We start from the raw sequence: 11,806 nt of genomic DNA, 5'->3' as shown, positions 1-11,806 counted from the left end.
GGGCAGGAGGGGCGGGGGGAGGTAGCGAGGGGGTAGGTAGCGGGGTGGGGGGCGGTGGGTAGCGGGGGAGGTGGCGGGGGGGCGAGGGGATGGGGGGCGGGGTGGGGGGCAGTAGGTAGCGGGGGAGGTGGCGGGGGGGGCGAGGGGATGGGGGGCGGGGTGGGGGGCAGTAGGTAGCGGGGGAGGTAGCGAGGGGGCAGGAGGGGTGGGGGGAGGTAGCGGGGTGGGGGGCGGTAGGTAGCGGGGGGCAGGAGGGGCGAGGGGGTAGGGGGCGGGGTGGGGGGCGGTGGGTAGCGGGGGGGCAGGAGGGGCGGGGGTAGGTAGCGGGGGGGTAGGGGGCGGGGTGGGGGGCAGTAGGTAGCGGGGGAGGTGGCGGGGGGGGCGAGGGGATGGGGGGCGGGGGGGGCAGTAGGTAGCGGGGGAGGTGGCGGGGGGGCGAGGGGATGGGGGGCGGGGGGGGCAGGAGGTAGCGGGGTGGGGGGCGGTAGGTAGCGGGGGAGGTGGTGGGGGGGCGAGGGGATGGGGGGCGGTGGGGGGCAGTAGGTAGCGGGGGAGGTGGCGGGGGGGCGAGGGGATGGGGGGCAGTAGGTAGCGGGGGAGGTGGCGGGGGGGCGAGGGGATGGGGGGCGGGGGGGGGCAGTAGGTAGCGGGGGAGGTGGCGGGGGGGCGAGGGGATGGGGGGCGGGGTGGGGGGCAGTAGGTAGCGGGGGAGGTGGCGGGGGGGCGAGGGGATGGGGGGCGGGGGGGGGCAGGAGGTAGCGGGGTGGGGGGCGGTAGGTAGCGGGGGAGGTGGTGGGGGGGCGAGGGGATGGGGGGCGGTGGGGGGCAGTAGGTAGCGGGGGAGGTGGCGGGGGGGCGAGGGGATGGGGGCGGGGGGGCAGTAGGTAGCGGGGGAGGTGGCGGGGGGATGGGGGGCAGTAGGTAGCGGGGGAGGTGGCGGGGGGGCGAGGGGATGGGGGGCGGGGGGGGCAGTAGGTAGCGGGGGAGGTGGCGGGGGGATGGGGGGCGGGGGGGCAGTAGGTAGCGGGGGAGGTGGCGGGGGGGGCGAGGGGATGGGGGGCGGGGGGGGGCAGGAGGTAGCGGGGTGGGGGGCGGTAGGTAGCGGGGGAGGTGGTGGGGGGGCGAGGGGATGGGGGGCGGTGGGGGGCAGTAGGTAGCGGGGGAGGTGGCGGGGGGGCGAGGGGATGGGGGGCGGGGGGGGCAGTAGGTAGCGGGGGAGGTGGCGGGGGGATGGGGGGCGGGGGGGCAGTAGGTAGCGGGGGAGGTGGCGGGGGGGCGAGGGGATGGGGGGCGGGGGGGGCAGTAGGTAGCGGGGGAGGTGGCGGGGGGATGGGGGGCGGGGGGGGCAGTAGGTAGCGGGGGAGGTGGCGGGGGGGGCGAGGGGATGGGGGGCGGGGGGGGGGCAGGAGGTAGCGGGGTGGGGGGCGGTAGGTAGCGGGGGAGGTGGTGGGGGGGCGAGGGGATGGGGGGCGGTGGGGGGCAGTAGGTAGCGGGGGAGGTGGCGGGGGGGCGAGGGGATGGGGGGCGGGGGGGGCAGTAGGTAGCGGGGGAGGTGGCGGGGGGGCGAGGGGATGGGGGGCGGGGGGGGCAGTAGGTAGCGGGGGAGGTGGCGGGGGGATGGGGGGCGGGGGGGGCAGTAGGTAGCGGGGGAGGTGGCGGGGGGGGCGAGGGGATGGGGGGCGGGGGGGGGCAGGAGGTAGCGGGGTGGGGGGCGGTAGGTAGCGGGGGAGGTGGTGGGGGGGCGAGGGGATGGGGGGCGGGGGGGGCAGTAGGTAGCGGGGGAGGTGGCGGGGGGATGGGGGGCGGGGGGGGCAGTAGGTAGCGGGGGAGGTGGCGGGGGGGCGAGGGGATGGGGGGCGGGGGGGGCAGTAGGTAGCGGGGGAGGTGGCGGGGGGATGGGGGGCGGGGGGGCAGTAGGTAGCGGGGGAGGTGGCGGGGGGGCGAGGGGATGGGGGGCGGGGGGGGCAGTAGGTAGCGGGGGAGGTGGCGGGGGGATGGGGGGCGGGGGGGGCAGTAGGTAGCGGGGGAGGTGGCGGGGGGATGGGGGGCGGGGGGGGCAGTAGGTAGCGGGGGAGGTGGCGGGGGGGGCGAGGGGATGGGGGGCGGGGGGGGGCAGGAGGTAGCGGGGTGGGGGGCGGTAGGTAGCGGGGGAGGTGGTGGGGGGGCGAGGGGATGGGGGGCGGTGGGGGGCAGTAGGTAGCGGGGGAGGTGGCGGGGGGGCGAGGGGATGGGGGGCGGGGGGGGCAGTAGGTAGCGGGGGAGGTGGCGGGGGGATGGGGGGCGGGGGGGCAGTAGGTAGCGGGGGAGGTGGCGGGGGGGCGAGGGGATGGGGGGCGGGGGGGGCAGTAGGTAGCGGGGGAGGTGGCGGGGGGGGCGAGGGGATGGGGGGCGGGGGGGGGCAGGAGGTAGCGGGGGAGGTGGTGGGGGGGCGAGGGGATGGGGGGCGGTGGGGGGCAGTAGGTAGCGGGGGAGGTGGCGGGGGGGCGAGGGGATGGGGGGCGGGGGGGGCAGTAGGTAGCGGGGGAGGTGGCGGGGGGGCGAGGGGATGGGGGGCGGGGTGGGGGGCAGTAGGTAGCGGGGGAGGTGGCGGGGGGAGGCGGGTAGAGGCGGCGGCGGCGCTGCTCTCTCTGTCTCCCCCGCCCGCTCCCGTTGCCCCGGGTCCCGCCCAGCCTCCCGCTTCCGGTCTGGCGGGCCGGAAGTTCGTGTACGCAAAACGCCCCCAAGATGGCGGCGGCGAACCCGGAAGTGAGGAGCCGCCTCTAGGAGGGAGTCTGAACCCCGAAGCCCCCGGGGACCAGGTGAGGGCCGCTCGCTACCCCCCCCAGGGACCCCTACGTGCGGAGAGGTCCGCCGGGCTGGGACCGGAGAGCCCCCGGGTCCGGGTCTCTGGGGAGGTGTGGGGGGGGGAGCCCTTTGCTTCCCCTCCCCCCGGGTCTCTGGGGAGTTGGGGGGGGGAGCCCTTTGCTTCCCCTCCCCCCGGGTCTCTGGGGAGTTGTGGGGGGGGGGAGCCCTTTGCTTCCCCTCCCCCCGGGTCTCTGGGGAGTTGTGGGGGGGGGAGCCTTTTGCTTCCCCTCCCCTCGAGTCCGGGTCTCTGGGGAGCTGTTGGGGGCAGGACCCTTTGCTGCCCTTCTCCCGCAAGACAGGGCCTCCATGGAGGGGCAGGTCTCTGCTTCCCTCCCCTGGGTCAGGTTCCTGGGGAGCCACGGGGACGGGGTATGTCTCTCTGCTTCTACTCCCCCTTCTTTCAGGTCAGGGTCTCTCAGCGTTTCTGGGGAACATGTTGGGGGAGGGCTCTTTGCTTCCTCCTCTCTTCCCTCCCCGGGGAGGGGGTCAGGGGAGCTAAGTTATGGCCAGGTTTCTCCTCTTCTCCCCCCTCAGGTCAGGGTCTCTGGGGAGCTCTGCTATTCCTCTCCCCATGGTCAGCTCTTGGTGGGAGAGTTGTGTCCTGCACCTCCTTCCCTGTCCGTCACCTCATTTCCTTCTCTTTTCTGGAAGGGAGGGGATAGTGCTTCAGGTTTTCTCAGTTCCTCCAAGGAGGCTATTCCTCCTCAAGTTATCTTTATTAGTCAGAGTTTTAACAGCCCTGAAGGTGTAGCAGTTTGAGTCATTTCCTGAAGCACAGTCCAAGCAATGCAACTACCTACTTGGGCCGAAAGTTTGGTTTACCCATTCTAGTCATGATGCCTAGAGTTAGGGTGGATAATCTGGATTGATATTTAGTCTGAACCATCCCCAGGTATTGTATAAGATAATCCTACCTATACATAACCCCTTTTATCCGAAACCCATTTACAAGAATCACCTTGCTCATCATTAAAATGCAATCACTTCTGGGGTGCAGTGGGAGAACTCTTAAAGAGTGTAAAATAATACCACATGATAATTTGGGACAGGAAGGGAGGAGCTCTGTTGGTAGCACCCAGCCTTTGAAGGACCTTGGTTATTGTATTAAGGTGTAACACCTGGTGTTCTGAGTCCCCTGGTAGTATTTGGGGACAGGTAGTTTGTCCAGATTAACCCTCAATTTGTGTGTACAGCACCAAATACAATGGACCCTTCCTTCGCCCAATCCTGATAGGGCTGCTTCTGTTATACAGCTAAATAAAAAACATTTATTTTCTTAAAAGTCTGGCCCTTTTGTTGTGGGGAAAGATTGTGGCTTTTTACTTCAATGTTAGTGATGGAAAAGAATTATTGCCTTATCTACCTGTCTGTTGCAACTGACAGTGTAGTCTTGTTCCTGACAGTACATTCTCTAGGGGCCTTTCCGTTAACTGTTAGATGACTTGCATAGCAAGACTTCCATCAATTCCGTAGGAGACTATTCCACATGCTAATATGCCTCTCTATTACATTTTGCCTGGTTATTTTTAGATATTATTGAAGAACAAGAAGGAAATCTCTTATGGAAGTAAAGTAGCTCCTGAACTTATGAATACACTCCCTTTTTAGGTGTATTATGGACCAGATTCTTCTACCCTTTCTGAGGCTGAGTGTCATGTTACTCTACAAGTAGACCGAAGGACTAACGTGATTATTTGTGGATTATTTGGTGTGAGTAGGGGTATCAGAATCTGTCCCTATTTGATGTCTAGACCCACCAGCCTTTTCCATGTAATTACTTCACAGCACCCTGGATTTTTCTAGCATGAAAATGTATTTTTGAAAATAAGTAAAGTTTACTATGCATATGAAAAAAAAATTCTAATGTTAATTCCTAGTCTAAAGCAAGGACCAGGCTTTTCTAATCCCACGTAAAACTTAATTCCCAAAAGGAAACTCTTTGCACAGGGAACAGGCTGAAGCGACAGAAACCAATGAGTGTCTCACTTCTGATTTAAAAGTAGCAGAAATCTGCCCTGCACTGAGACCCTGAATGTCAAGTTCTTGCCCACAATGGTGCTGATCTTAATTGCCCAATTCATAGCCCCTGAAAAATGGAGTTTATGCTGTGACAGACTCTTAACTCTACTGGTGCTAGTGGTCATCTATATACTTGGATCTTAATGTTGTTAAATATCAGTGCAGTGCTTAAAGCGGGGTTCTGCTATGACAAGAGACTGTAAAAAAAAAAAAAAAAAAAAAATGGAGTTAGGTTCTACTTTTATTGTGATTCCAAAGCAAATGTTCTCAATTTACAATAAAATTAGATGGCTTTTCTAAATTCTAGCCCTGCAAACTCACCAAGGGATCTGAAAGTTTCCTTGGGTTCTCTTTGGCTTGTGCATCATCACCAGTTGTAAATTCTGCAGGCAAAAACATGCCCTTTGTTGTATCTGTGCAATCCTATTGTCTTTGGGGTGGGGTGTGGCAGAGAGGGTGGCACAGGCCTAACCTGAGGGAGAATGTAGCCCTACAGTTAGAATTTGTAAGTTAACAGTTCTGTTGAAAGCGTTTGAGACAGGAGGGATTCCAGATCCCTCTTGCGTAGCTGGGTTGGTTTTGTCAAGCGGGCGTGCAGGGGTTGCCGAAACAGGCTCTTGTTGATGGAAGATGGCTGTATTGTACTTGATGGAAAAGTAGGTTGTAATATCACCATGAGTACAGTGTGTGTCCATTGGTCCCATAAAGAAATAGTTTTCCAGCAAAGTCTGGTGGATAGGAAGTCAAGTCAGGAGACCTTTTCCCATCCCCTTCTCTTGCTCTTCGTGGGATGCCTGGCAAATCACTTAGCTTTTATTCATCAGTTTTCCCATCCAGATAATGATACTTTCCAGCTATACAGCCTGGTGGTCAAACCCCTATGAAACCTGTATTGCTGAAACCTTGCACTTTTTTTATATACCATTTAAAGGAAACATACGTTCGCTTTAATTGTCTGAACTTTTTTAACCCTTCGAAGCAAGAGTCTAAAATCTTCAGGTATCTTGATACTTGGCAAAATTAGCATTATTCTAGAGCACCAAAGTTTAATAGTTGCATTCTAGTTTCCTAATATTTGAATAATATAGGTCTGGCAGAGCTATAGCTGCTTGGTATTATCATCAGTGTACAACATAAGAACAGCCAGGCTGGGTCAGATCAAGGGTCTGTCTAACCCAGTGTCCTGTCTTCCAACTGCGGCCAGTGCCAGGTACCCCAGAGGGAATAAACAGAACAGGTAATCATCAAGTGATCCTTCCCTTCACCCATTCCCAGCTTCTGGCAAACAGAGGCTAGGGACACTACCCCTGCCCATGCTGGCTAATAGCCATTGACAATAACACTCTGCCTGGATTTTTTTTTTTTTTTGTTATACCTGAGGTGACTAACAATTAGAAAGAAAAAATATCTTCCCCGATTTGCTTACCTTGACAGCACGTGCCTGTACCTGGTATCATGTTTTATGTGGGCTTTCTCACATCAAACAGTGATAGGAAAATGATTTTTATAAAAAGAGGGAAATATTATTGTGAACCCACAGAAATAGGCAGGACAACTCTGGAGCCAGAATAGCACCTGACGCTACTTCTAGCTCTTTTTTTTTTTTTAAAGTAACTAGGTCTCGATTTGACACTGTCCCTTTAAAAATGCTCTGAAAGAACCTGCTGAGCTGCCATAAAATTTTTTCTTTCACATACTAACTTGCCCTTCCTACCCCTAGGGGTCCTTAACCTCCTGTCAAAGCCATAGAGTCCTCCATCTTTTCCCATGCTTTATGCTCCCCACTCTTGAGTAGGAGAGGACTCCCTTTGGGTCACTGCTGAGCATTGAGACATTCCCTCTTCCACAGGCTGCATCATCTTGTGGACACCCCCACGCCCCCAGCCCCTGTTGACTGAGGTAGGAGACAGCAGGAACCAGTGCCTTGTATGGCGATATAGAGCATTACCACCTGAGTGGACACGTGCTTTAAAAATTGAAGCTACTTTCCTCTTGTTTCAGTAAGATTCTTTTCTTTACATTAACATATAAATGGACAGGAAATATTTTTTTTAGGCACATTGTATGCTTTTAAAATCATTCCCATGCAGGGACCTTGTACAGCAAGTTTCAGCCTGGAGTAGCATGGAGTAGTCTTTTAAACGGCTAAGTTAGACCCCTGAAATGGTTTATAATGGAAATGCTGACACAACTTTAATTTTTTTTTGAACAGTAGCACTGTAATAAAGAGCTAACTGTGCAGTCAGTGAAAACTGAGCTGTGATTTTAATCGCCAGAGTCTGAATCTGTCAGGAAAGCCTTCTAGGCTTAATTAAGAGAGGTTTATATTCTTCTTTGAAACATTTTTTTAAATTTAAAATCTTTCCAGTCTTTTTGGTAACATGATCTAGAACTGTAAACATATTACTGTGAAAAAGACTGACATAGCAAAATACATGTTGAACCAGCCTGAAATGAGCTTAAAGTGATATGTTTATGTATTTATGACCAGTAAGGAGGCATGCTTTGATGTCTTTGTACAGCTTTTTCCAGTGGGAGTGGTGATGTGGTCAATCAGAGCATTCATAACTTCTCTGGTAGTGTTCCCCATAGGGCCAGGATCTTTTGGGCTAGACAGACGCCATGCACTCCTTCTGAGGCCTGGCATACACCTAGAACTTCTGTTGACGTAGTTCTGTCACTCAGGACTATGAAAAATTTTACACCTCAAAGTACCATAGTTAGATCAACCTAACCCCTGGTTCAGATGTGGCTAGGTCGATGGAAATATTCTTCCATCAGTCTAGCTATTGCCTCTCAGAGAAGTAGATTACCTGTCCTACATTGAGGGAAAAATCCCTCCCATCAGTGTAGGAAGCAACTACACTACGGCCTTACAGCAGCACACCTGCAGTCCGATAGCTGTACTGCTGTAGTGTAGACATACCCTAAATTAATTCCCTGGCTTCCCTAAGTAGTGATTGGGGCACGAGGCAGAGGAAAGATGGTCTTGTGGCTGAGGCACAGGACAGAGAATCTGGAGACTTGGGTTCCTCTCTTGCGTCTGCCACTGACTTACTGTTTGACCTTGAGCAAGCCACTTTCCCTTTCTGTGCCTCTGTTTTCCCCATTAATAGAATGGTATAATATATGCCTACTTCACAGATATGTTTTGTGGTTTAATTCATGTTTGTAAAGCACTTAGTCCTTTTGATGGAAGTACTGCCCAGGTGCCCCAGTCATGCTGGGTACATGTATATCATGCTGCACACGTATGTCAATGCCAGGTATTAGGATTATTTATGATCTTCTCACATGTTGTCTTGCAGGTTGGAGTACACAGCTAGTCTGAGCAGGTACGACTCCCTTGAAGTTAAAGACACTATGCGTTTTTGCCAGTGGTGATATTGTCCCGATGTGTCAGATACTCGATTGAACGTACTGCGGCTCTTAGTCACCCATGTTGCCTGAGCCTCTCTTTGTGCTCTCTCGTAGGGGTTGTACAACCTTTTGTGCCTTTGAAATTTCAGAGCACAGCCAAGTGTATATGTGGTGGTTTGTAGGTTTCCACAGAAATGTTCTGAGTTTCTTGGCAGAGTTGGGGGAGGGAGGCATTTTCTTGTGTATGACTTTTCTACCTGGAAATAGAAATACGTCATTTTATCTCTTCTACCAGTTAAAAGGGCTCTGACAGATGGATTCTGCCTCTTCCCTCCCTATAATGTGCTTCACTTGAAGTAATCCGTCCTAAGACTGTATTTGGGTCCTAGTTTAAGCAATATTCCATTGATGTAAACAAAATGTTTGAATTTCAAGTCGAGCCATTAAAGCCAAGGCAGCCTGTGAGTGAAGGGAGAGACTGTGCTTTACAGCGAGTCCTTTGTGGGGAAGAAATATGAAACTCTGAACTGTGAATTGGTGCTCTGACAGTTCTGCTGATGGAACTGGGGTCTGGGGAAGCATGAAACAGTGTCCTAATGTCATTCTGCAAGCTGAATGAATGGCAAATGAGGTCAGAATTACAGATAACTCAGCAGCAATAAAGTTGTATTGTGCTGTCTTGAAATGAAAGATTTAATGTAAAATATATCCACATTTGGGTTAACGAAAGTTCCTCTCCAGTGTATGTTGTCAGTAAAGCAGCTGAAGCATGGGACTGCTTAATCTTACTAGGGTGCTCAGTTTATTAAGTTTATGGGGCAGAATAGAAAGTTTCTTGCCTTTTTCTTGGGGAATTTGGGGAATAACCTCTCGGGGCCTACATCAACAGCAAGACTCAAAAGTAAGCTTTTTTAGATTTCCATATATGAATATTTATTATTGCTTTTCTATAGTGCATTTCACCTGTGAATCTCAAAGCACATCATAAACATTAGTGAGGTAATACAACAACCTTATGTGATAATATACCCGTTTTACAGTTGGAGACTCTGAAGCACAGAGGGGTTAAGTGACTTGCCCAAAATTACAAAGTCATTTGTACACTAGAATTGCCTACACTAGAAAGTTGTACCACTTTAGTTACTATCTGTGTAGTTGTGAAACAACCCTCCCAGTGTGGATGCAGTTGCATGGGTATAAAGGAGCTTTCCACTGGTAATCCTATTCCATGTGGGAGGAGGAATAACTATAGCAGTATAAGGCACTTTTGTTATACTGGTATGACTGCATTCATACTAGAACTTGTACTGGTCTAACTCTGTTGGTAAAAAGCCACATCTTTAACTGCCATAGTTATATCAATATAGTTTGTAAGTGTAGACCAGGCTTAGTGGAAAAGCAAATAAAAGAATTCAGGAGTCCTAGTTTCCAGTGCTGTGGTGCTTCTTGAGAAGTTTTCCCCCCAATTCCATTACTCCCTCTTCTTGAGCTTGGCAGCCCTTTTGTAGTGTCCCAGTAGAGGTGGATGAAGTAGGGATGGAAATAAAATACTCAGGGTTGAGCTTATTTCACTGTTTAACTCTGCAGACTACAGGTGAGCACGCCTTCAAATAAATGCACAAAGTGAATTTATTACAGCCTCACATAGCATGTTTATTTGAATGTATGCTCAGTCAGTTCTCCATTTATTTTTTTAAACAGTAGAAAACTCAATAGGGGAAGCTGATAATGCAGTGTTATATCTGAGAATGTAAATGTGCAAGTCAAGACATTCAAAGATTCCCGCAGCAACCGTAACTCATCTGCTTTGTACATTATAGATTAAGACATTTTAACAATGTACCGAGTGATATAAAATGCTACAGTTGTGCAAAGGGGCTGAGTTATTATTTTTAGAGAGATTTCCTGATTCTTGTTCATTTTAGATTCCCAGCCACAGTGTTGCATTAGTGTGGCAGCTTATATTGAATTAGACCCACATTTCTTTGCAGAGTGCAATTTCTCTGGTAGTGTCCTCCGGCAGTTTAAGTTTTGCCATGACTTTGTCAAATAGGGTTCATTGTTTGTACTTCTATTTCCTTCTGTTTTTATAATCCAAGAGGCCTCTCTCTGGGTGTGTTGTTTTCCAACTGCTGAGTCTTTTCTTGGCACCTGTAATTAAGTCTGTTACACCACTAATTTAAACCCACCTGGCTTTATCTTTTGGCTTGACTGGATTGTGGGAGAGCAGATATTTTCATTTAAAGGAATAAATTCCCTCCCAACAAGCATCTTTGATTCTGCAGTATGGTCTGAGCTTCAAAGAGGTGGGGTTAGGGCTGCTTAAAAGGTGATGCTTTTCCTCTTGGTGCCGTAGACACTTGTCTTCAGAAGTAAAGTTTGCTTTTTTTTTTACTTTCACCCGTATAGATGTCAAGAAACTTGGAGGTGATCTCAGCTTTTCTCCCCTTTGTTTACTGAGTGTACAATTCGAGCAGTTAATCTGCCAAATACATTATTTGCAGCCATGCCGTGACTCTCTAATAACTTGCACAGCCAAGGTAAGTAGCGAGGAAGATTTTACCCCTTTCTTGCTCAGTTCTATGAACAGTTCTGATACGCTGGGAATGCAAACTTTACATTGTTAGGGTCGTGTAAAATCTGTGCTCTTAAATCAATGTATCTCAGGTACATACAGGTGTGTCCGGAGTGTACCATAAACTGTGTGGTACGGCATGCCCTATAGTGACCCCATTTTAATCACATACAGAATGTTTAATATCTTTCACGTTGATGTTATCCTCTGCTGTCTGTCATAAGTAGACTTGGTTCTATTCAGAATCAGTGTAAAGTTAGGTTTAAGTTTCTTCAGTTGTTTTCCCATAACTTTCTAAATTGCACGTTAATCTGTGATTGGGTGAGTTGGGTTACAATTTGCTATATTTTGCACTACAGTTGGTAATACGCTGATTCTTTGTTTTTATTTTAAAAAGCAGTTTCAATTGACCCATTTGAATCTACCGTCATAGTCTAAGTTGGTAGGGAACAAACTCTAGATTCTGAATATCTGTCTTTCAAACATAAATTCATCAGTCTATTGCTAGGGCATTGTAAAAAGCCCCTCTCTTTGAATTATCCTAGAGCAGTTCTTGCTCTACTCCTGCGTAGTCTGATGCCTGGCTAGCAGAGGGTGCACAGATTAATTTGGGGGAGCCCTTGTCCAAGTGTGACTGATATGCAGATCCTCAGACAAGGAGATAAACAAAGCAGAATCGCGCTGAGTTTTGCTCTTGGAGAAACTAAGTGTGCCAAATGAAAAGGGACTAAACCAGTTGGGGAAAAACTTTTTCAGTTTTTAAAGATTACTGCAAATAATGGAAAGAATTAAAAATAATTGTGTGGCACTTCCCATTTAAATATAGAATTGTGGGCTAAGGAGGCAAGCACCTGCTAGTTTTGATCATATTAAACTTTACACTCAAATAGCATCTCCCATCTGAAAATCTCAGTGTTTTTCAGACTATGATGAGACCTCTCAGATTCCCTGTGAGGTTACTAGACCCATTTAACAGATGGGTATACTGAGGAACAGAAAAGATTAAGG

The 11,806-nt window shown here is 51.4% G+C and overlaps 1 protein-coding gene across 2 annotated transcripts in view; it reads left to right on the top strand.

The window, feature by feature from the left end:
• Positions 1 to 2,712: 2,712 nt before the first annotated feature.
• The window catches only part of SBNO2 (strawberry notch homolog 2), a 108,077-nt gene continuing 98,983 nt past the window's right edge, over positions 2,713 to 11,806 (top strand). Inside the window, exons 1-3 of one of the 2 annotated variants that reach the window (XM_084614663.1) lie at positions 6,771 to 6,863; positions 8,172 to 8,198; positions 10,633 to 10,763. The gene's annotated coding sequence lies outside the window, so the exon portion shown is untranslated. Of the gene's footprint in view, positions 2,799 to 6,770; positions 6,864 to 8,171; positions 8,199 to 10,632; positions 10,764 to 11,806 lie in introns of those variants that run through there. The other variant, XM_084614662.1, reaches the window with a different exon arrangement.

This window comes from Lepidochelys olivacea (genome assembly GCF_965140295.1).
Source record: "Lepidochelys olivacea isolate rLepOli2 genome assembly, chromosome: 25".
NCBI classification, from domain to species: Eukaryota; Metazoa; Chordata; order Testudines; family Cheloniidae; genus Lepidochelys; species Lepidochelys olivacea.
This window is presented reverse-complemented; position numbering and strand designations above follow the sequence as displayed.